The sequence below is a fragment of the Pinus tabuliformis genome, chromosome 5_2, assembly GCF_031772625.1.
Source record: "Pinus tabuliformis cultivar Carrire ecotype Pingquan chromosome 5_2, CPIR1, whole genome shotgun sequence".
Taxonomy (NCBI): domain Eukaryota; kingdom Viridiplantae; phylum Streptophyta; class Pinopsida; order Pinales; family Pinaceae; genus Pinus; species Pinus tabuliformis.
Genome location: NC_142306.1, coordinates 490,641,094 through 490,665,239, shown reverse-complemented (window position 1 = coordinate 490,665,239; position 24,146 = coordinate 490,641,094). Strand labels below are relative to the sequence as shown.

General features: G+C 37.8%; 1 protein-coding gene across 1 annotated transcript in view; it reads right to left on the bottom strand.

Moving 5' to 3' along the window:
- The window catches only part of LOC149159842 (uncharacterized), a 47,198-nt gene extending 24,530 nt beyond the window's left edge, over window positions 1-22,668 (bottom strand). Inside the window, exon 1 of the mRNA XM_089433567.1 lies at window positions 21,646-22,668. The gene's annotated coding sequence lies outside the window, so the exon portion shown is untranslated. The remainder of the gene's footprint in view (window positions 1-21,645) is intronic.
- Between the last annotated feature and the right edge of the window lie 1,478 nt (window positions 22,669-24,146).

The following is a 24,146-nucleotide window of genomic DNA, read 5'->3' as shown; positions in this document are numbered from 1 at the left end:
TCGAGCTGAAGGCTTCAGATTCAAATACTTATTCAGACTCTAATTCAGAACCAAAAAATGGGAATGACAAAGGGAAGAAAATTATCGACGCAGAGCCCAACCCCATTGTTGCCAACACCAAGGTCCACAAGATTGAGCCCAAAGATCTAGAAGAGGAGGAACGTCTCTTCCACTCACAAATGTGGGTGAAGGGGTATCCGTTGCAGTTCATTGTCAACAGTGGAAGCCAAAAGAACCTCGTCTCAACAGAGGTCGTTAAGCAATTGGGCTTACCGACCACACCACACCCGCAGCCATATACCATCGGGTGGCTCCACCAAGGACAAGATCTTTGCGTTAGCAGGCGATGTCGCCTTCTCTACAACATCAAGCCCTTCACGAATGAAGTATTGTGTGATGTTTCTCCTCTTGAATTGTGTGATGTGTTATTAGGTCAACCATCCTTGTGGAAGCAACATGTTTTGTATGAGTCTAAGCCTCGCAATATTTTTATTACTTTGGGAAGTCAGTTATACATGATACTAGAGGTAGCCCTGCCTACCGCCATCTCTTTCACCTTTGTTAAGAAATGCAGTAAGGTCATCTCCAAGATCGGGAAATTTGTTTTATTTCTTATTCACCCTCAAAGTAAGGGGAAGATTATGGCCACATTCATATCCCCATAGAAGGGTTCCACCACGTAGCAAAAGCAGATGGATAGCCCCCTAGAAGGGTTCCACCACGTAGCAAAAGCAGATGGATAAGGTTATGGAAGAATACAGGGATATCTTCTCCTCACCCACATGGGTACCTTTGCATTATCACGTCAAACATTCTATCAATCTAACTCTGAAATCGCCTCTACCCAATGGGTCGATATACCGCAGCTCTATTTTGGAAAATGAAGAATTCAATCGAAAGATCCAAGAGTTGTTGCAAAAATGGCGCATCCGACCAAGTTCCTCACCTTGTGTGACCCCAATTGTACTTGTACAAAATAAGGTTGGGACCTAAAGACTCTGCAGTGATTATCGGACACTAAATAAAATCACTGTCGGGAACAAGCACCCAATCTCATAAATTGATGACCTTCCTAACCAGCTCAAGGGGAGCAGGTACTTCATCAAGATCGATTTAAAGTATGGATATCACCAGTTTCCAATAGAACCCACATATGTATGGAAAACTGCCTTCAAATCCAAAGAGGGCATTTTTGAATGGTTGGGTCATGCATTTCGAGTTGAAAAATGCCCCTGAACCTTTTATGAGGCTGATGGATGACATCTTGTTGCCCATGACCAACTCGTTTGCGGTTGTATATCTAGACAACATCCTCATATTCAACAAGAGTTGGGAAGAACACTTGCAACACATTTTACAAGTCCTTCAAACCCTGCGATAGCACAAACTATGTGCCAACTTGGAGAAGTGGGCCTTTGGCATGAGCGAGGTCCAATATCTGGGTTAACATCATTGATGAGAAAGGCATGCATGTGGATTTGACTTACATCCAAGTCATTCAGGATTGGCCAACCCCTACCACTCTAACAAAGCGTTGAAGTTTTTTGAGCCTTGCTAATTTTTATTGGAGGTTCATGTTGGGATTCTCTCATATCACTTGGCCTTTGAGTCAAATTACCACGGCCGAAGAAAAAGCAATTTTTTTCTGGTCCGAGTCCCAACAGAAGGCGTTTGTTGAGCTGAACCACTGCCTGTTCTCTACACCAGTACTCACATTGCCAGACCTGCGACAACCATTCGAAATTGAGACAAATGCCTCTGACTATGCTATTGGTGCAAATCCCACCCAGCAAGGGCATACAATGGTCTATCACCATGAGACACTTTCCGATACAATTTAGAAATACCCCACCTACGATAAAGAAATGTATTACATTATGCAGGCTTGTTGACAATGGAAACATTACATTTTGGGGAAGGAGACAGTCATTGATCACCGACCTCTAGTAGTTTATAGAGACATAAGGGAAGTTGCAGAATGATCCCCATCATAACTAGTCCACATATCCGCAACGATTCCATTCGAAAATTAAATATAAGGAGGGAAGCACCAATCGTGTTACAGATTGCCTCATTCGACCCCTAGTTGTAGCATTAACCACTATTTTCAACTCTTCTAGTCATGAGACCTTTGGATGGACGCAACCATACAAAAATGATCCAAATTTCACCACCACATACCAGATGCTAATGGATGGCATGTGAGTTCCAAAATTCCACCTCCAAGACGCTACCAGATGCTAGTGGATGGCATGTGAGTTCCAGAATTCCACCTCCAAGACGCATTATTATGCTACTTGGGGAACCTTTGTGTTCCTTCAAGCAAGCGTGCCAAGCTTATTTGGCAAGTGCACTATAGTCAGGTCGTATAACACTTTAGTGTGGAGAAAATTGTGGCAGTATTACAAAAGCATTTTTATTGCCCAAAACTCTGATAGGATGTTCCAAAATATATCAGATCCTGCCCTACTTATGCCATAGTCAAAACAACCATCAAGAGGCAAGGCTTGTACACTCATCTTCCTACTCCCAGCTAGCCCGGGGTATCCATCTCCATGGACTATCTAACTGGCCTCCCTTCTACCATGCATGGTAATGATTGTGTAGTTATGGTTGTGGACATATTTTCTAAGATGGATATATTGGCATCTTGCAATAAGATTATCACAATAGAGGACACTACCAAAATCTTCCTTGAACGTGTGGGTACATTTTGGGATCCCACTGACCATTATATCAAATCGGGATAAGAGGACCTTGAGCATATTTTGGTCGAGCCTCTATTCATTATTAGACACCAAACTCACCAAATTGACTACATTCCATCCCTAGATTGATGGACAAACATAGGTTGTCAACACAATGATCGTGCACATACTACGCATGTACAACTCCAAGCATCCACGAACATGGGATGAGAGTCTTCCCTATGTGCAACACAACTATAACAGATCTCTCCATAGCTCGATAGGCCACAACCCCTCTCAAGTGTGTTTGGGATTTCAACCATTGTGTCTGATTGATGTTGTCATGCCTCATGCAACTACATAGGCAAAATCTACGCATGTAAAGTCTAAGATTGATAAAAAAACCAAGTTTATTAAACGCATCCAGCACTTTTGACAACAAGTTCACGACATCTTGGATAAATCCAATGCCAAGTACAAACAATGACATGATCAACAACGAGTGCCACATAAGTTTCAGGTAAGCAACAAAGTTTGGTTGCATTTGTAGAAAGAATGCCTTGTCAGAGCCCATCGAAAGCTCTGAACACTTCGATCCAGGCCTTACACCATCACAAAGGTTGTGGGAAACAACACTTTGGAGCTCAGCATCCCCCCAATCCTTGTTTTGCACCCAATGTTCAATGTGGACTGCCTTCGGCCATACTTTTCACCATTGTTGGACACATCAGACATTGACGAACAGCGAACGCCAACAGAGCTCAACCAAGACTGCATGGAATATGCCACAATTGATCAGATCATGGACACACAGATCAAGAACACTCACCAACAAACAATCCAACTATATCGAGTTGTCAAAGCTAGCCAACTCCCACACCAATACAAGTGGCTCACCAGGGACCAGGTTCAGCATAAATTTCCCCATTTCATGGAAGCACTCAACGCAATGGGGACCATTGCTTCTGAAGGGGGATGATTGATCCAAGTGGATATTGGTGGCCACCCACCTATTCCACTTGGGGACACCAACATTGTTTTTTTCAATTTCCTTAATTGTAGCACAATTACTATTTTTGGTAGTTTTTCAGGTCCTAAACTTCTTGAGTCGTTTCAAGGCCCTAAACGGTGTTTTTTTTAAAAGCATGCCAAGCCAATAGCCCATTGGGAAAAGGCTTGTCGGGAATTTTATTATCCTTATATATATATATATATATATATATATAATATATATATATATATATATATATATAACGAGCTATCATGCACTCCAAACAAAGACCATATGGTCAAATTACAACCACGAAAAGTTACAACCAGTTACAACCCCGAAAAGTTTGTGTTCCAACTAATCCCAACAGGGCCCACAAACTTTTGTTGCTTCATCTCCTAGGGTTAAGTTTTTGGATGTTTTATATTTGAAAATTTGGGCGTGAAAGAATGTCCTCAATTGTACCAACCAACTCCCAAAGGATAAGATCTGAAGAGTCTCCACCTCCCAAATGTCCTCAATTGTACCAACCAACTCCCAAAGGATAAGATCTGAAGAGTCTCCAATGAAGAGTCTCCAATAAGATCTGAAGAGTCTCCCTGATTAGATCTAAAGACTTATCTAACTAAGACTTTAGTCTCCCTGATTAGATCTAAAGATTTATCTAACTAAGACTTTATTGCATGGCTTTAGTCTCCCTGATTAGATCTAAAGATTTATCTAAGTAAGACTTTATTGCATGGCTTCTTGGCTAGTGACTCATCTAAATTATTTATCTCCAAAAAAAAATTAACTTATAGAGCTTTAAAGGATCCATTTTCTATTTCTAGAGCTACTCTATTTGATCTATGGGTGAAGGTGTCCCCATACCCATCAATTAGATTTATAGATTATTTTAAAAATCAATTAGATTTATAGATTATTTTAAAAATATTTGTTAAACTTTGTATATAATTTTTTTTAAATATTTTATTTCTAATCTTTTTGTAAATAGTATTATTTGAAATTTTAAAAAAAAAACAACAAAAACAAAAACAAAACTTTGTAAATATCATCCTTTGAAATATTTTATTTTTTAAATGTGTAATAATATTTTTTTATAATATTTATGTAATTCTTTCTTTTGTATATATTTTATGATTATTTCGTGTAATCTCCAGGTCCAAACAAGAGACGAACAGGTTTCCATCTAAAAATTCTGGGCAAAAGTTCCGTAAACGCTTATGCTAATTGCAATTTGTTTTTTGGGCAGCAGTCAAAACTCTTCTGGAGTAGTCGTAAGCCATTAAAGGTTATTCAAGCCTGGCTAAAGAAGAAACCTCACCTTTAATTTGTGACTCAAAATTTATATGAATTTGTCGCAGGGATTTTAGGGCTTTTCCAAGAGATTGATCTGCTTTTAAAAGGCCTTAACACCTCAGCAAAAATCTTCTAAGGCATCTGCTAGCCTGAAGCTACTGTAAACCAACGCTTTAACAGGAGTTTTGCATCACAAAGGCATATAAGACTGTCTTAGCTCCTGGAACGAACTTTTTTTTAGGAGGGTTTGAACATTAAATTTCACCAAAATTTCCTTAAAAAGGGGTTTTTTTGCAGGCCCCAAGCATCATTGACAATAATTTTCGAAGCCACAAAGGGATCGACTCTGCTCCTAGTTATTACTTTTCTAATAATTAATTATTTTGCAAAGAAAACCGATAATTTTCAGGGGTTTTAGATTTTGGGGATTTTGTATCTTCACTTGTGGTTTTTACAGATCAGGCATTGATATTCTGATTCTGAAATGTTTTCTTGTGAATTCAATTGCAAATTTTTTTAGGGCCACAAACTATTGGCATTATCCTTTCAAGGAGCAAGCCTTAGGATCAGTGACCTGGTCGCTTGCATTTATTTCCAACGCCTTGGAGCAAGTGGTCATATAATATTTATAAATTTTAAATCAAATTTCTACGTCATTTTCTGCGTTGGTTGTGAGCCTTTTTTAGGCCAATTTTCCCTCTTATGCCAGGAAGCCTTTCTCCTTTATGATGAAAATATTTGTTTATAATTTTGGCATCATGCAGAGGTGAGTTTTCATCAAATTTTCCAAGCTTGTTTGCTGTCGGAGATAACACGTCATTTTTAGGGCTTGAAACTAAATTTTTTTCTCTCTAACGCAGAAAGAGGCTTCCTTTATCCCCATTTTGCATATTTTCTTCATCCTGGCAGTTGCTATAAACCCTGCCCCAGGAATCTCAAGAAAAATCCTTTCAACGGTTTTGAGAAAATTACTTTCTTCCAAGGAGAGTTAAAATCGTAATTTTTCTGAACATGGAGAGAGAAGCCGCATAGACTGAAAGCAAGAATAGTTATTTAGTGAAGCTTGTGGGTTGATATAATTTTTTTATTAAACACTGTTATCTTCTAAGTCCCAAAACACTCCAATCTACTCTATAAATCATAAGAGAAATCAATATTTGGCCCTCATCTCATGTGATTCTGGTAGTAAGCCATGTTCTTCTAAAAACTATTCTAAAGACTATTTTAAGTTACAGTAGTCTATGTTCTTCTAAAGACTATTTTAAGCTACATTAGTCTATGTTCTTCTAAAGAAGCCATGTTCTTCTAAAAACTATTCTAAAGACTATTTTAAGTTACAGTAGTCTATGTTCTTCTAAAGACTATTTTAAGCTACATTAGTCTATGTTCTTCTAAAGACTATTCTGAAGCTACAGTAGTCTATTTTGATTTTTCAATGGTCTAATGAATTGTTCCTAATTGTTTTTGGTTCCTTAGTTCTTCTTCTTTGCATTTTTTTCATAACTAATATTGAGTTGTAGTGACCTGATCAACATCAGTAATTGCTACAACAATTTGACCTATGATTTACAGTGACATTTCAGTGACGTCGTTGTTTAGGATCAAACATTAGCAACAGTCTCTGAAATTTGTGATTTATTTGTAGGAGCATAACTATAATTAATTGGCATAAAAAACATTGGCATTGTCATTACCTCTGGTTAAATCAAGGGTAGCCTCATCCAACAAGTGGGGAAGAATTCTTAACACAGACATAAAAGAAAATCAAGAGGAATTGCTTATACTATTGACACTCCTGCAATCTTGGTTTGAAAAGTGATGAATTGTGATCTTCATTGGTTCAAAGTGAAGCATAGAGGAAATCTGATCTTGCTTTCAGATGACTCCTTTGCATTGCATTTCAGTACTAATTCTCGCTGGTTGCAATTAATTATAGTGCTAACACTTTCGGTTGTCATGATCATCAAATCTAAAGTTTCACATTGCAGTGCCTAATCCCAAAAACACCAGGGAATAATCATAATAAAAAGAAGTCAAGTAAGTATCATAATAAAAAGAAGTCAGTATCTCTGCTCTTATTTGGTGATTAATTTAAAATTTTAAATAAATTATATTAGAGGTCTGATTGGCAAGTGTTGAGCTTTGATACATCTTTTGCATAGCCATTTGTTGACAACAATTTCATTTGCATTAATTTGCTTGATCTAATTACTAATTTTTGCTCACATAATACATTTGCTACAACTGTCTTTATTGTTTCACTGAAGCATCTAGGCATTGCCTCCAGCCTTAAAGTTGCATTTGAAGTCTTGTAAATGATTCAAGGATTGATCTCACTGACTGATATATATTTGGCAGTCGGCTGCAGTAATCCATATTTTACTAACAGTAGACTGATCTTGTCAGCTTCTTAATTTTGGTGCCTTTTCTACCAAGTGTTGAACGCTCTAGCTTTGTATGTCTTACCTAGATGTCGGTCCTATTCACTATTTTAAAAGATGTCGGTCCTATTCACTATTTTAAAAGGCTTCCTGTAGTCTGGTGGGACATCGCTCTTTGAAAGGATTTCATTACTTATTTGTGGTCTATACATTGATATTTGGAGGATCATATTGATATATCAGCCACTAAGGGGAGGCTGCAAGGCTTTAAGCTTCAATCCTCTCCCAAATGTGACTTATTTGTTGATTGTCATTATCATCAGATCTGAATTCATAAGAATATTAGCAATAATCAGAACCTAAGCACGAAATTGACATCGGACTTGCTTCAAGAGTAATCCCAAGTGTTTGGTTATTATTTTATGCATATTTGTATGACTTGGTTTAACTTTTAGAGGACTAGTATTTGTGTTGCAGAGGTCTTATTTGTTCTTATTTGTACTTGCAATGGTATCTTGGTGGTCTGGAACATTATTCCTAGCACTAAATTCGAATCTTGAGCATTGAATTTTATTCCCCGCACTTTAGCAGTCAATTATGATTGATCTTATGGGTTGATTTCACCATAATAGTGGACTAATATATCTAATCACCAGTTGCAGTAAGCTTATCGTTTGCTGACAGTGGTGTTTTAGCAGTCAATTATGATTGATCTTATGGGTTGATTTCACCATAATAGTGGACTAACATATCTAATCACCAGTTGCAGTAAGCTTATCGTTTGCTGACAGTGGTGTTTTAGAGGTCTAGTACATTTTAAAGTTATTGTTATTGGGCATTTTTAAGGTCATTGCAATTGTTTTTGTTTTCTCTAAAGTCTTTTCAAGGCTAACCTTGTATCTTGTTTCCTCACCCTCTTCCTTCACTAATTCATTGCATCTTGCATCTCACATTAGTTAAGATCTTGCATTCATTCCTTATCGAACATTGGTAATTGGAATCGTGGACTAAATCTATAGTTGCAAGTTTATTTGTATTTAGAATAACATCTTTCCTCTTCCTTGCAATTGTCTTAAAGTTTAAGATATTTGGTTATCGTGGTCTATTGATTTCTTGCACTACATTTCCTTGTAGCATTACTTACCTTATAGCTTGAAGTATCATTTATTTGGGCATTGTTATTAACGCACTGGTCTCTTGTAGCATGACTTACCTTATAGCTTGAAGTATCATTTATTTGGGCATTGTTATTAACGCACTGGTCTCTTGTTGTCTCATCTTGTAGCATTACTTATAGCTTGAAGTACCATTTATTTGGGCATTGTTATTAACGCACTGGTCTCTTGTTGTCTCATATTAAGTGTCATTTGCACTAGTCCCTTGTTGTCTCATCTTAAGTGTCATTTGCACTGGTCCCTTGTTGTCTCATCTTAAGTGTCATTTTGATCTAATTGAACATATTTATGTTACACCGATCTTAAGTGTCATTTGCACTGGTCTCTTGTTGTCTCATATTAAGTGTCATTTGCACTAGTCCCTTGTTGTCTCATCTTAAGTGTCATTTGCACTGGTCCCTTGTTGTCTCATCTTAAGTGTCATTTTGATCTAATTGAACATATTTATGTTACACCGATCTTAAGTGTCATTTGCACTGGTCCCTTGTTGTCTCATCTTAAGTGTCATTTTGATCTAATTGAACATATTTATGTTACACCGATCGCTCAACTTTCCTTCAAATCTTAATTCATCTTAATTCAAGTTATTTGGGGAAGTGATTACCTTGCCTCTAGATATCCTAGACTTGTTGCTTCAACCAGTTCGCATCATCAATCATCCTTAGGGACTACCCCCTTGACTTAGCTAGGAGAGAGTCTAAACGGGGTGAGTAGGGATTAGAGTGGAAACCCCTACTCTAAGGGTTGAGCCTTAGGTGTACACTTTGGGTGACAACAGGCCCAAGACATGCCAAAGTTCACAAATATTTTTCATACCCTTTACACGAAGTTGAGTGTCAAGGATTCTTAGCGGCATTTGGTGCTCAAGTACCAGAGTTGTCTACACAAATACATCTAGGATGAGATGGAGTTCCTGGACATCTCCTCACTTAGCGCCACATACTAATATGATATTAAGATCGCGCAGAAATGTAAATAGAAGAAGCAAGACTTTGAATCTATGAATTCGAAGCAAGGAAAAGGAACCTCCAAACCATAGAACAAAGGAAAAATCCACAGTGGGGTGACTCTAGACAACCCATCAAAGCCACATGCAAAAATAACACCACGAAGACAGGACAGAAGAAAGTGGTGTGAGTTCCACAATAGCCCTGCCTACAGCCATCTCTTTGATCTCTGATAAGCAATGCAGTAGAAGAAAGTGGTGTGAGTTCCACAAGAGCCCTGCCTACAGCCATCTCTTTGATCTCTGATAAGAAATGCAGTAAGGTCATCTTCCAGACTCGAAAATTTGTTTTGTTTTTTATTCATTCTCAAAGTAAGGGGGAAATCATAGCCACATCCATAGCCCTCAAGAAGGGTTCCAACACGTAGCAAAAGCAGGTGGATAATGTTGTGGAAGAACACAAGGACATCTCCTCACCCACCGGAGTAACTTTGCACTATCAAGTCAAGCATTCGATCAATTAGACTCCTGGAGTACCTCTACCAAATGGTCTGATATATCGTCGCTCTGTTTTGGAAAATGAAGAAATCAAGCAAAAAATCCAAAACTTGTTGCAAAAAGGGCTCATCTGACAAGTTCCTCACCATGTGGGAGCCCAAGTTCCTCACCATGTGGGAGCCCAATTGTACTTATACAAAAGAAGGATGGGATTTGGAGACCATGTGGGAGCCCAATTGTACTTATACAAAAAAGGATGGGATTTGGAGACTCTACATTGATTATCGGACACTAAATAAAATCATTGTTAGGAACATATATCCAATCACCACAGATTGACAACCTTCTTGACCAGTGCAAGGGAGCCGAGTAATTCAACAAGATTGATTTGAAGTCTAACTATCACCAAGTTCCAATAAAACCCACAGATGTATGAAAGACCGCCTTCAAATCCAAGGAGGGTCTTTTTGAGTGGTTGGTCATGGCTTTTGGGTTGAAAAATGCCCATGCAATTTTTATGAGATTGATGGACGACATATTGTGGCCCTTCACCGACTCGTTCGTGGTTGTATATCTTGACGACACCCTCATCTTCATCAAGAGTTGGAAAGAGCACTTGCAACACATTCGTCAGGTCCTTCAAACCCTGCAACAACACAAACTATGTGCCAACTTGGAGAAGTGCACCCTTGGCATGATTCAAGTCCAATATCTGGGTTACATCATTGATGATCAAGGTGTGCATGTGGATCTGGTTTAGATCCAATTCATTCAAGATTAGCCAACCCCGACCACTCTAACAAATCTTTGCAACATTTTGGGCCTTGCTAATTTTTATTCGAGGTTTGTGTTGAGATTCTCATATCACTTAGCCTTTGAGTCAAGTTACCAAGGGCGAAGCAAAAGCAAAGTTTTTCTTATCTACGTCCCAACAGAATATGTTCGTTGAGTTGAAGCATTGTATTTCCTCTACACGAGTACTCACATTGCCATGCCTACAACAACCATTCAGCTATGCTATTGGTGCAATTCTCACCCAACAAGGGCATCCGGTGGCCTATCACAGTGAGACACTTTCTAATACAATTGAGAAATACCACACTGACGATAAAGAGATGTATTCCATCGTGCAGGCTTGTCGGCAATGGAAACATTACATTCGGTGGAAGAGAACAGTGTTCCACACAGATCACTGGCCTCTTCAGTTTATACAGATACAAGAAAAGTGGCAAATGATCACCATCAAAAATGGTCCATACGTCTACAATAATTCCATTTGAAAATTAAATACAAGAAGTGCATCACCAATCATGTTGCATATTGTCACACGACACTTTAGTGTGGAGAAAACTATGGCAGTACTACAAAAGTATTTTTTTTGGCCAAAACTCTGACAGGATGTTGAAAAATATATTAGATCTTGCACTACCTGTGTCATCGTCAAGCCAACCATCAAGAAGTAAGGCTTGTACACTCCTCTACCTACTCCCAACTAACCCTGGGAATCCATCTCCATGGACAATCGGTTTGGCATGCCTTCTACCAAGCATGGTAATGATTGTGTATCTGTGGTTATGGACATATTTTCTAATATGGTTATATTGGCAATCGCCGAGAAGAGTATCATAGCACTACCTGTGTCATCGTCAAGCCAACCATCAAGAAGTAAGGCTTGTATACTCCTCTACAAGCCAACCATCAAGAAGTAAGGCTTGTACACTCCTCTACCTACTCCCAACCAACCCTGGGAATCCATCTCCATGGACAATCGGTTTGGCCTCCCTTCTACCAAACATGGTAATGACTGTGTATTTGTGGTTGTGGACACATTTTCTAAGATGGTTATATTGACAATCACCAAGAAGAGTATCATAGCAGACAAAACTGCCAAACTCTTCTTTGAACGTGTGGGTACATTTTGGGATCCCGCAGACCATTATATCAAATGGGGATAGCAAGATCTTGAGCACATTCTGATCGTGCCTATGGTCATTATTAGACACCAAGCTCACCAAGTTGATTGCATTCCATCCCCAAATTGATGGTCGGACAAAAGTTGTCAACATGATGAACATGATGATCGTGTACATACTACGCATGTATAACTCTAAGTATCCAATAACATGAGATGATAGTCTTCCCCATGTGTAGAAGAACTATAACATCGCTCTCCATAGCTCAACAGTCGGCAGCCCTTTTCAATTGGGTCTTGGAATTTAGTAAAGAGAGGCAGCCCTTTTCATTTGGGTCTGGAATTTAGTAAAGAGAGGATTTCGTAGACTAAAGATGAGGTTGATGAGGTTATTTTAGGGGAGGGAATAGTACATTGGTGGATGAGCTTATTTTGGGTGAGGGATAATAAATTAGGTATTAAAGTTATCGATCTTTGGAAATCTACGAGGCAAGCACCATGTAATAATACTAAACTAGAAAAGACGAGCTACCACTATGTAATAGTATTAAACAGAAGTTAGAAATTAGGGGAACGTGCTTTATGGCATAAGAAAAATATGAACATAATGCACATTTCAAGTGGTATACACGTTGAGTCGGTTACACTCTAAAGTATGATGCAGCACCAACCTGTTTCCTCAACTCTTCACCCTGAAGATAAAGAGATACTCTTCATATGTTTACATGGAAGTAAATTCGCACTGCCCTCGTTAAAATCTAAGAATCTAATCTCAATTGTAGACATACATGTGCAGTTGTTATTGGTGTAGCACCTAAATGATCCAGCCAAAGAATGCCTATCTTCACGAAGATCTGCTTTGTGAATAGAATTCACATGACTGGATTAATCAGACAATTTAGAAATATGTTTTAAAAAAGGCAGATGTGCATACACGCATTTGACTAGGCAACAAAAGTTAGAAAGTTTTCAATCTTCAATCTTCTTTTGTACAATGCTTGAATCGTGGGATGTCATCGGGGATTTCACCAATTTTACAAACATTACATGCTGATGAATTCCTTTCAATGCGCGTAATAAGTAACAAAATTAACTTTATTCCACCTAAAACAAATGGAACTCCAAAAGCATAACGTATTGGCCAACTTATTAAGGAAAATACAAACACATCAGTTCCTTGGTAAGATCACATCACCAAGGACATCAAAGGTTCCTTGGTTAGATGAAGATCACATCACCAAGGACATCAAAGTCCTCAATCTATTATAGACTTCTTAACATGAAGCTATGACTTTAATGAGACACACACACCCATATTTCAGATACAAATTACATCCAAACAAATTAAATGGTTGATCCATATGTGTTCAAACAAACAACCTCTGACCCAAATGCATTTAAAAACTCAAAACAGAAGTAAAAGAAAAAAGAAATGCATTTAAAAACTCAAAACAGAAGTAAAAGAAAAAAGAAATGCATTTAAAAACTCAAAACAGAAGTAAAAGAAAAAAGGGTTATTAGCACTCAGTTCCTTGGTAAGATCACATCACCAAGGACATCAAAGGTTCCTTGGTAAGATCCCATCACCAAGGACATCAAAGGCCTCAATCTATTATAGACTTCTTAACATGAAGCTATGACTTTAATGAGACACACACCCATATTTCAGATACAAATTACATTATCTTACAACTCAGACATCCAAACAAATTAAATGGTTGATCCATATGTGTTCCAACAAACAACCTCTGACCCAATTGCATTTAAAAACTCAAAACAGAAGTAAAAGAGAAAAGGGTTATTAGCACTCATGGTGGGGAATTTATTGCTTGTATAACATGCAAGTCTGTCCTAACAATTTCATAGCTTATAGTAACACATTTTATATATAGTCTAATGAGGCCACAATTTTGCCCGGAAAAAAATGGAAATTCCAGGAAGAATTTGACCAAAAATTCTACAGTTGTCAAGCTTCCAAAAATTCCAGCAAGATTTTGCACAGTTGTCAAGCTTCCAAATTAAATTTTTGATGCCCAAGGATTTTTAATGGTGTTAACCCACTTTGACCTATGCTTGGATTTAGCAAAAAAAAAAAAAGTCAAATTTCAGCGTAAAATAGTTTTCTGGAGTCAAATTTCAGCGTAGTTTTCTGGAGTCAAATTTCAGCGTAAAATAGTTTTCTGGAGTCAAATTTTCTGAGCAAAATTGTGGCCTCGATAAACAACACCATTTCCATTTTATATTCAGAAAACTCATCACAGCCAAAATTAAAAAAACACTTCAAACCAAAATACATGTGAATTCTAACTGTCCTTCCTTCAAACAGGGTAAGCTCTCATCACTGAATCTTGTGGGAACCATTCTAATCACCCCAAGTAGCGTAGGTGTGTCTGAGATATACATATCAATATCATGTGTCATGCGTGTTTTGACCAAATCATATCATTCAAGCTCAACATTAAAGTTAAAGAAATAAAGAATTATATTTTTTTTCCTTCTAAACAAGGGGTAGAAAATGTAAATAAAAAATTACAAAGGGCGCCAACACAAATAAATAATTTATAATTATGCTTCTCCAAAGAATTATACTTGTTTTTTATACTTTTTTTTCCTTTACACAAGGGGTAGAAAATCTAAAAAAAAATATATATATTTATGCTTCTCCAAAGAATTATACTTTTTTTCCTTCTACACGAGGTAAAAAATCTAAATAAAAAATTAGAAAGGGCGCCAAGACAAATAAATAATTTATAACTAGAAACCAAATTAGAAATTAGAAATCGTTTAAAAAAATAAATCATTTTCCCTTGTAAATGTGGACACATTTTACATTTTTTTCTCTTACAAATATTATCGAATAACAAACATAAAATTATAAAATTATTGCAAATGCTTAAAATGCTTATTATGTTGTATGCGGATATGGGGTGAAAATCAGTTAATAGCAAACTTCGTTAACTACACCAAAGTATGTCCGAGCGATGCCGCTATAGGAGTCAAAGTCACCAAGTCACAACCATCGTCATAACCATGGTCATGTATGTAGGGTGGGCATATCGAGTGCATTCACCATCTCTTAAAGTGCATTAACAAAGCTATAGCCCAGGAAATAGGGCTGGCCATGTTCCCACAATATAAGATTGATTTCATTTACCACATCGACCCAACATTGTACGGTACAGGATGGGGAAGGCACAACGAGGCGGAAGGAAGAGTACAAGGTTAGTTAGTGAATCGAATCGAAGATCGAAGACACAACCGCGTTGTCACCAACATACTAAGTTGGGTGATGCTTTCCAAGAAAGCTTTTGATTGATGGCCAACATGTACTGAGGGGAGTGGGACAACGGAGGGACGAATGACAACAATGATGCAAAGCAGATGTGCATGAAGTGATGGAGGTAAAGGTGTCAGAACTGTCGTGATTTCGAAGATGTAGTGCTACAATAGGAAATAGGTGAAAGCAAAAGAGGAAAGGAGGAGGAGGCATCCAAATAAGGCTGCAAAATCAGTTTATAAATTGATTGGAAGGCAATGAGGAGGCATCCAACAAGGGTTGCCAAATCAATTTATAAATTGATTGGAGGCAAAGACCCAGAAGATGGAAAATGCAACTAGCAGGGGTTGTAAGGAGTTGAATGAAAGGATGGTGACAAAGAAGACCCTACATAGTAGAATGCAAAACCAATAGTGGTTCAAGATCTGGTTAGGGCGTAAGAAGAAAAGAACCTATATGTAGGAAGAAAGAACCTATACATAAGGAAAAGAAGAACATGTACATAAAGGGCAAGCATGCATCATATAATAACAGATATGCATATTTCTCTTCCAAATCAGTGTTCTTTGAGGGGAAGAAATCGAATTCATTCATGAGCTCACTCGAATGAACTCCTAAAAAGAAAGTGAGTTGGGCAAGAAGTTAGCTAATCAAAGTTGTATGGGAATTTCAAATATCCAAACAACTAGCTATCCAACCATAAGTTAACTACCTTGACTGAGGAAAGAAAGTTATCCCGCCAAAAGTTTATGTGACCGATCTATCCAGAAGTTTATGCGACTTCCATCCAAGGAAACGTGGAAGGAGAGTTTATGCGACTTCCATCCAAGGAAACGTGGAAGGAGAGGTCGCGGATAAGGCTTAGAGTCATTTTCAAAACAAATATTAAGAATCCAAAGAAACTATTAAACCTATAGAAGGGTGGCAACATAGCATACCCGCACTTACTGACTATGACGTGATTGGTGGTCAAAACAAGAACTGGAAGTGCCTTCCGTAGCAAGATACCACAACTTCCGTAGCAACATGGAGGAAGAAGAACCAAGTGTATAACGACCACGAAGAAAATGTGTAGTATGAAAAGAATGGTGCGACCTTGCTTTTTTTCACTTACATCCCTAATATGTTCAGTTCACTTACCTCTGTTCACATGTTCACTAACCTCCCTTCTGTTGATCTCGAACCCGAGCATGAAATAAAGTTAATAAATCAAAATATCGATTAATCAATTTTAGGGCATAAAAATTGAACATGAAATTGAGATCTCAAAGGAACAAGCGTCTTACTACGCTAAGGCACTGGAACGAAGGGGCATACTCTTTAGACAAAACCTTAAAGGTAAGAAAGGCTGGAAGAGGAGAGGTACTGGATGGGGATTCTTCTTTGTTCGTAACCCTGGAACTGGCAGTGGAAGGTGCCCCTTATCTGGAGTACTGCTTTATGTTAAGCATAAGGAGCAATGGTTTCAACACCATCTCGCCCAACATCCATTTCTAATCCATATGTACTCACCCCCAGTACTCCACATGCATGCAAGTTGTTAAGATCCATATGTACTCACCCCCAGTACTCCACATGCATGCAAGTTGTTAAGATGTATTGGCACACCAAAATTATGGTTAGATGCATCCTATTCAACAACAACTATGCTCAACAATGCAATGACCACATCGTATTCAACAACAACTAGGCTCAACAGCACAATACCCACATCCCATTCAACAACAACTAGGCTCAACAGGGCAATGCCCACAAGCTGAGAGAGCTAGAGAAGAAGTTGGACAACATGGATAACAAAATTAACATTCTCCTAAGCAAGGAACAACAACAAGAAGTTGGACAACATGGATCACAAAATTAACACTCTCCTAAGCAAGGGACAACAACGCGTTGGCATTCTACTCAGAAAGGAGCAACAACGCATTGACATTCTCCTCAGCAAGGAGGAGCAACACTTTTCCAGGAAAGGAGCACTTTTAAAAGAAAGGAGAATGTTGACCAGTAGGTCCCCAAATAGGACAACTCTATTTACTAGATCCTATGCAAAATCATCTTCTTCTTTAGAAGAGCCATTTCACCACTCTTTTTGTTTGACTCGCTGCTCTTTTTGTCCGACGGATACAATGGTCAAAAGAGGTCTCCACAACATTAAGATTTTGAAGTTAAACCTCTTTACTCTACAACCTTAAGACTTTGAAGTTAAACCTCTTGTTTGGTTTCCCACTATTCCACATTTGAAGGTTTACTATTCCACATTTGAAGTTAAACCTCTTGTTTGGTTTCCCACTATTCCACTAGGAAGACCCGAGACATTAAACATTGAGCGTGTCAATTACTAATTATGTAAATATTTGCCATGATAATGTAAAGTGCCTTGAATAAAGAAGTGTTTATTATTAAAAAGGGTAAAATAAAAAACAATTTATTGAAACCAGATTGGTTGACCATTTCTGAAAATATGTATTAAGAATAACTTTTACCCCATGCATGTCAACCAAAATAACAAGTAACCAGACCAAAATTAGTAACCAATATTAAATTAACATTCTCCTAAGCAAGCAACAACAACGCATTAACATTCTCCTAAGCAAGCAACAACAACGCATTAACATTCTCCTCAGCCAGGAACAACAACACTTTTCCAGGAAAGGAGGAGCACATTTACGGGAAAGGAGAATGCTGACGAGTAGATCCCCAAATAGGACAACTCTAGTTACTAGATCCTATGGTGTGTTATGTGTAAACGGAACACTGAAACAAATGAGCATTTGTTTCTGCACTGCCCTACAGTTGTCCAGCTGTGGCAAACGATTACACAGTCCCTATCCATCCAGGGAAGGTGGCAAGGACCCTCTATCCCTCTAGCTTGGAATTCTTGGTTCGCTGCACACCATGGCACTATGTTTACCCCTCATCCTATGATGGACTATTTAGCTTACCCGAAATAATATCATTTTCAATGAAGCTACAGCTCGTTGGCCTCTCATCATTGCAAAGGCTGTGGTAGCTTACCATGAAATCCTGCAAGTTGACAATTCCCCCACTTCTTGTATTCTCTCCCAGAACCGATTGACAAATCCCGCCCATGGTCTTTTTTCAATGGTGCAGCCCAAGCCCATGGCTGTGGAGTGGGTTTCATTCTGCATATATCTGAACAGCACTCATACAAAGTCCAACTGGGTTTGGGGGAGGGGACAAACAACTTCGTCGAGCTTATCACCCTCAGACATCTACTGGGTTTGGGGGCTCACCCTCAGACATCTACTGCACTTTGCATTAGCACAAGATTACACAACCATTCAGATTTTCAGGGATTCTAAAATCACTATAAACTGGTTCAACAATACAAATCACTGTCATGCTCATTCACTTACAAATATATTGGACAAAGTTCTCCTCTTCAAAGCAAATTTTAACACAATTTCATGGACGAAGTTGTCCTCTTCAAAGCAAATTTTAACACAATTTTTTTAACACAATTTCATGGACGAAGTTGTCCTCTTCAAAGCAAATTTTAACACAATTTCATGTCAACATATTTACAGGGAATATAACGAGGAATATAACGAAAGTGCTGACAGGCTTTCCAAGGAGGCCACGTTACTACCCCGAGGCCTGTGGATGATCAGGGAACAGAAGGGTGCTGAACAGTATCAATACTACCACCGCCCCCATGCATATCATAGGGTGGACAGGCCCTAAATCACTGTTTTTGGATATTATTTTAAAAACAGTTGTCATTTTTGAAAATAATTATGTACATATATATATATGGCTCATCAGACTAAATACCCCTGCGAGGTTATTTTTGTACAGTTTTTGAATTACTACTTACAAGAAATGGCATCCGCCATAATTATCTACTGATATGTATTTAGAACTGGCCAACAGCTACGCATATTATCTACTAATATGTAATTTTTCTACATAATGAATGAAAGATTACTATTTTTCCTATTTTTCCTTCGGAGGAAAAAAAATAAATAAATAAATAAAAATAAAAAATCCTATGCTCTTTCTCTTTAGAAAGCCACTTTGCTGCTCTTTTTGTCCGATGGATGCAATGGTCAAAAAGAGATCTCCACAATATTAAGATTTTGAACTTAAACCTCTTGTTTGGTTTCCCACTCCCAATATTCCACTAGGAAGACCCCAAACTATGAAACATTTAGCCTGTCAATTACTGACTATGTAAATCTTTGCCGTGATAATGTAAAGTGCTCTATAATGTTTATTATGAAAAAGGGTAAACTAAAAAACAATTTATTGAAACCAGACTGGCTGACCATTTCTGGCTGAAAGAAACAAATATATATTAAGAATAACTTTTACCGAATGCATGTCAACCAAAATAATAAGTAACCAGAGCAAAAATAAGTAACCAATCTTACATGATTTTCATTAAGTATTACTAGTTACTTTCAATTAATTATTTTTTGTTTTTTTAATCTTGAAAATGAGACATATGAGAGAGTGAACATTTATTATAAAACAATACATTGAATACAATAATAAAGCAGAATCTCACACGCGGGAGAGTAAATATTTAAATATTTATTATAAAATAGTAAAATAAAAGACAATTTATTGAAACCAGATTGGTTGAAGTGGTATTGAACCAAAGCTATCTAGCTATCCCTAGTATATGCTACCATTTTAAAATAATTGATCTAAACATCCATTTTAAAAAAAGAGAGATCTTTTATTTAGCGAATAACTATTGAAGCACAGAAACAAAAGAAAAAACAAAATAAACCATCCAAAAAAGTTTCAAATAAATGGACCAGTGAAAATACAAAATAAAGAGGGAAATATATTGTTCATGTATAGTAGCCATTTTAAATAAAATAAAAATTGGCAAAACCCAAAAGGAAACTGTCCAAAAGAGTTGACAAATGGACTGAACAGAAAAATCGAGAAAAAAAAATCAAAAGTTTAAAGTAGCCATTAAAAAAAACAACTGTCCAAAATAGTTAACAAATGGGCTGGACTAAAAATTGAGCTTCGTTGACTTCAAATCCAGGGTTAAAAATCGATCTGTACCTTGGGGTTTACTAGGAAGGCAAATACAGCCACTCTAAACAGTTTATATGCTTGCTTCATCGTACAAATTTATTTCGAACTGGCAAGTACTGTAAAATATTATAAGTTGCATGCCAAAAGAAACTTTCAGGCTTAAACCAAAGAGTTCAGATGAAAATATTTGGTCTGAACGTAAAGAAGTATGACTGAAGACTGGAATTAATTTCTTTTAAAAAATATGTGGAAAACTGGTTAGTGTAATCCACCGACTCAACACACATTCGGCACGAGGCACAACTAAGAATCGGCAGCTTATGCCACATCGGCAAGCGTCATGGTTATTTTTTAATAGGGTTGCAACCCATCAGCGGGCAAGTGCCGAACTAAAGAAGCCGATGTTACTTAACAAATGGAAAGGGAAAAAATTGAAAACAAACCCTGGGGAACCTAGAGCACCAATTCGCAGCAACACATGGTGTGGAAAAAGTGTGAAAACAACATCTATGGAACCCTGCGCATCAATATCAAAGAGTTATTTCTTAAAACCCTTGCGTTCTCTGCGAGCCTGGCAGGGACATCCTAAGGCTGTGCTACTTGAAAGCAGGGGAAAGCATGCATGAATGAAAACAAAACAACCTCTGGGGAACCCTGCGCATCAATATCACAGAGGTATTTCTTAAAACCCTTTCGTTCTCTGAGAGCTTGGCAGCGACCTCCTAAGGCTGTGCTGCTTAAAAGCAGGGAAAAGCATGCATGAATGAATGCAAAAGACTTTGTAACATCCTATGCAATACAGACAGCTCCTAGCTTATACGACGACAGTTTTAGTGGAAATATTTAACCAATCCAACCCTGCACTATAGATGGCGCGTCACGGGAACTCTAGAGCCTCGAATTTGAGCAACCAGAAAGGAAAATTCTTTGTAGCGAATCTTATTTACTCATTCAATCACCAGACGTTGGAGATCTCGCAACCTACAAACCGGTATAAATTCATGGGGAAACTAAATTGCAAAATGCCAAATAAAGATTCAAACCCGGATTCTAACCTATAAACCAGTATAGATCCATGGGGAAACTAAATTGCAAAAGGCAAAAGAAAGATTCAAACCGAATTCTACTCATTCAATCGCCAGACATTGGAGATCTCGCAACCTATAAACCAGTATAAATCCATGGGGAAACTAAATTGCAAAAGGCAAAAGAAAGATTCAAACCCGCTCATTCAATAGCCAGACATTGGGGATATGGCAACCTATAAACCAGTATAAATCTATGGGGAAACTAAATTGCAAAAGGCAAAAGAAAGATTCAAACCCGGATTCTACTCATTCAATCGCCAGACATTGGAGATCTCGCAACCTATAAAGCAGTATAAATCCATGGGGAAACTAAATTGCAAGGTTTATAAATCCATGGGGAAACTAAATTGCAAAAGGCAAAGGAAAGATTCAAACCTGGACTCGTAGAATGTAACCTTTGCAACACGAATCAGCTGCCGTTCGAATACTGATCGAGCAACTCCCCTCTGAAGAAATGGGAAAGGATTGAGCTCTTTATGCAGGGCAGCGTTCGGATTTTCTTAAATTTTGTTTGCCTGGGAGGAGGACATTTGTCACTCTCCACGGTTTAGGTGGCACAATACGTTTAATTCAAACATGCAGAAATAATTTTTACAAAGGGTATAGTTAAAATGGTCGTAAAGATTGCGATGATGAGCGTCCTTTTCACCTTAGGTCCTTCATAAATCACTCCAACTAATAGGATCCTATCCAAAGGGTTGGTCCTTTTCTAACATAGCGAGTAAGGTCCCAATAACATTATTCTTGGCCTTCACTCTAAGCAAACCTCGCAGAGTTAGTTTTGCGCTATTCAACCCCTTTTAATATAGGGCCTGGAGCGCTGCGATGCAACAAGTCCCTGCCGCCAGATTTACATAAAGGCAGCATGCTCCAAAAGCTTGGTTATTTTGATATGATAGCCGCCACATGTACATATCCCATGAGAAAGGCAGCATACCCCAAAAGCTGGGGTATTTTGGTATGATACAAAGGTGCTTCCTGCAGCGTTTTCAACCGAACCTATTAATCCACCGGCATGTGGCCTTGGCACAGGTATACAAAGGTGCTCGCTGCAGCGTTTCCAACATAACCTATTAAGCCATTGGCATGTGGCTCAATCTCGTTAAAAAGCCAGTTGTCGCAGACAAATATTCAGAACTTATTCCTGATATCCGCATAGATATATAGAAGCATGAAAATAAGGGCAATCAAAATCAAAGATGCTCATTAATAAGAGTTGCACGGGAGCCTCGTTGTTCCCCAATCGTTGCAGTGATGGATGTGTTGTCAGGCTTATGCTCCGGTTCTTCGATACGAGAGGTTTATGAAAGTCCTAAGTATAGCCAATGCGCTATATATCCTAGATAGTGAGCAGAATTCTTATTTGCCAGTGCCAGTGCGAGCCATTAAATGAGTTAGCCAAACCCCGAGTTGTCTCATTAGTACTTCGATTGCGCAACCAAGAAATTGAATCAGTTGCTTATGCTTGTTAGGTAAGCTATTAGCTCACTAGCGTTAGTGGGGAAGGTAGTACCACATCACTATCGAAGGATGTTCTTTCACGTCGCAAATCTACCTCTGGTTGGTAAGAAAACAAGCGCTACTAACATACGGTGACTTGCACTACGGCCGAGGTGGCCACTATTGATTCATTTGCCATCAGTCTTGCTTTATCTAGCATAATGTTAAAAACAAAAATATTGCCAAAATTCGTCACTTATATATTGCTTCTTCACTCATGTTGAGGGGACACACAACGGTATGGACAAAAACCTTACTCTTTTTAAATTATGCACTCGACAAAAACCTTACCCTTCTTAAATTATGAACTCTGCATGAAATAGGTTATAACAATGACTTCCGCAAGGGCACTGTGTGATATAAGTGATTTGTCCAATGTTTCAGATGAGAATTCCATCCATCATCAGGGATCAGAGAGCCTTGAAAGTAAATGAGTGTTCCAGCGCCTTTATATAGGAACCTATTTAAATTATGTATTCGTTGATTAACAGTTAAGGGGTTGAAAAAATATTAAAAATAATATTTGATTAGTTAATTATGGGCCAAGAGTTGAATAAGAAGGATAAGGAAGTTAGAATTTTGACTAAAAAAGGAAAGAGGAGATAGTTGAAATCTATATTAAATAAGAAGGATAAGGAAGTTAGAATTTTGACTAAAAGAGGAAGGAGGAGATAGTTGAAATCTATGTTAAATTTAGGATAGTAAATTAATAATTAAAAGAATTTCAACAAGTAATGTCCAAGAATGGAGATTCTGTCGAAAACATTTTTGACCAGTTTTTTCATTCATATAAATAACTAGCATTTGCACTAGATGTTGCAAAGAAAACGCCGTAAGGCATAAAGTGCGGAAATCCATTATCCATGTAGTGTGTGCATTATTCAAGAAGGTGGATCTCTTTAAATTTGTTGCAAACATTTATGTTATTGCATTGCTAATTTATTTAGAATCTACTACTACCTCCTCGTCTTGGAATATTAAATTTCTTATCACCCCAGGATGACAATCCCTCTAATTATTGGAATCACAATTTTTTCCACTTTAGTGGGTTTACCGTCAACCTAAAGAAACCTGAATTTGAGTCACTCAACTAAAAAGAAATTGCTAAATTGCTATTTATTATGTTTTGAGTAAAAACAATTAATAACTCATATAAAAGAAAAGAAGTCAGACATGCCTGACTTAGTGGTTGATACAGTGCTTAACCACATTAATCACCCTCGTTCAAATACTGGAAGGCATAAAGCCCTGCGTTATTAAAAAATTCATGAGTTTGATAGGGTTCAAATTCAAAAAGATAAGAAAAAGGAGGTATTCTGTAGACATAAGTCAATAATTCAATGGCTTAAATATGGTGGAAGAAGCGGTTCATTGCA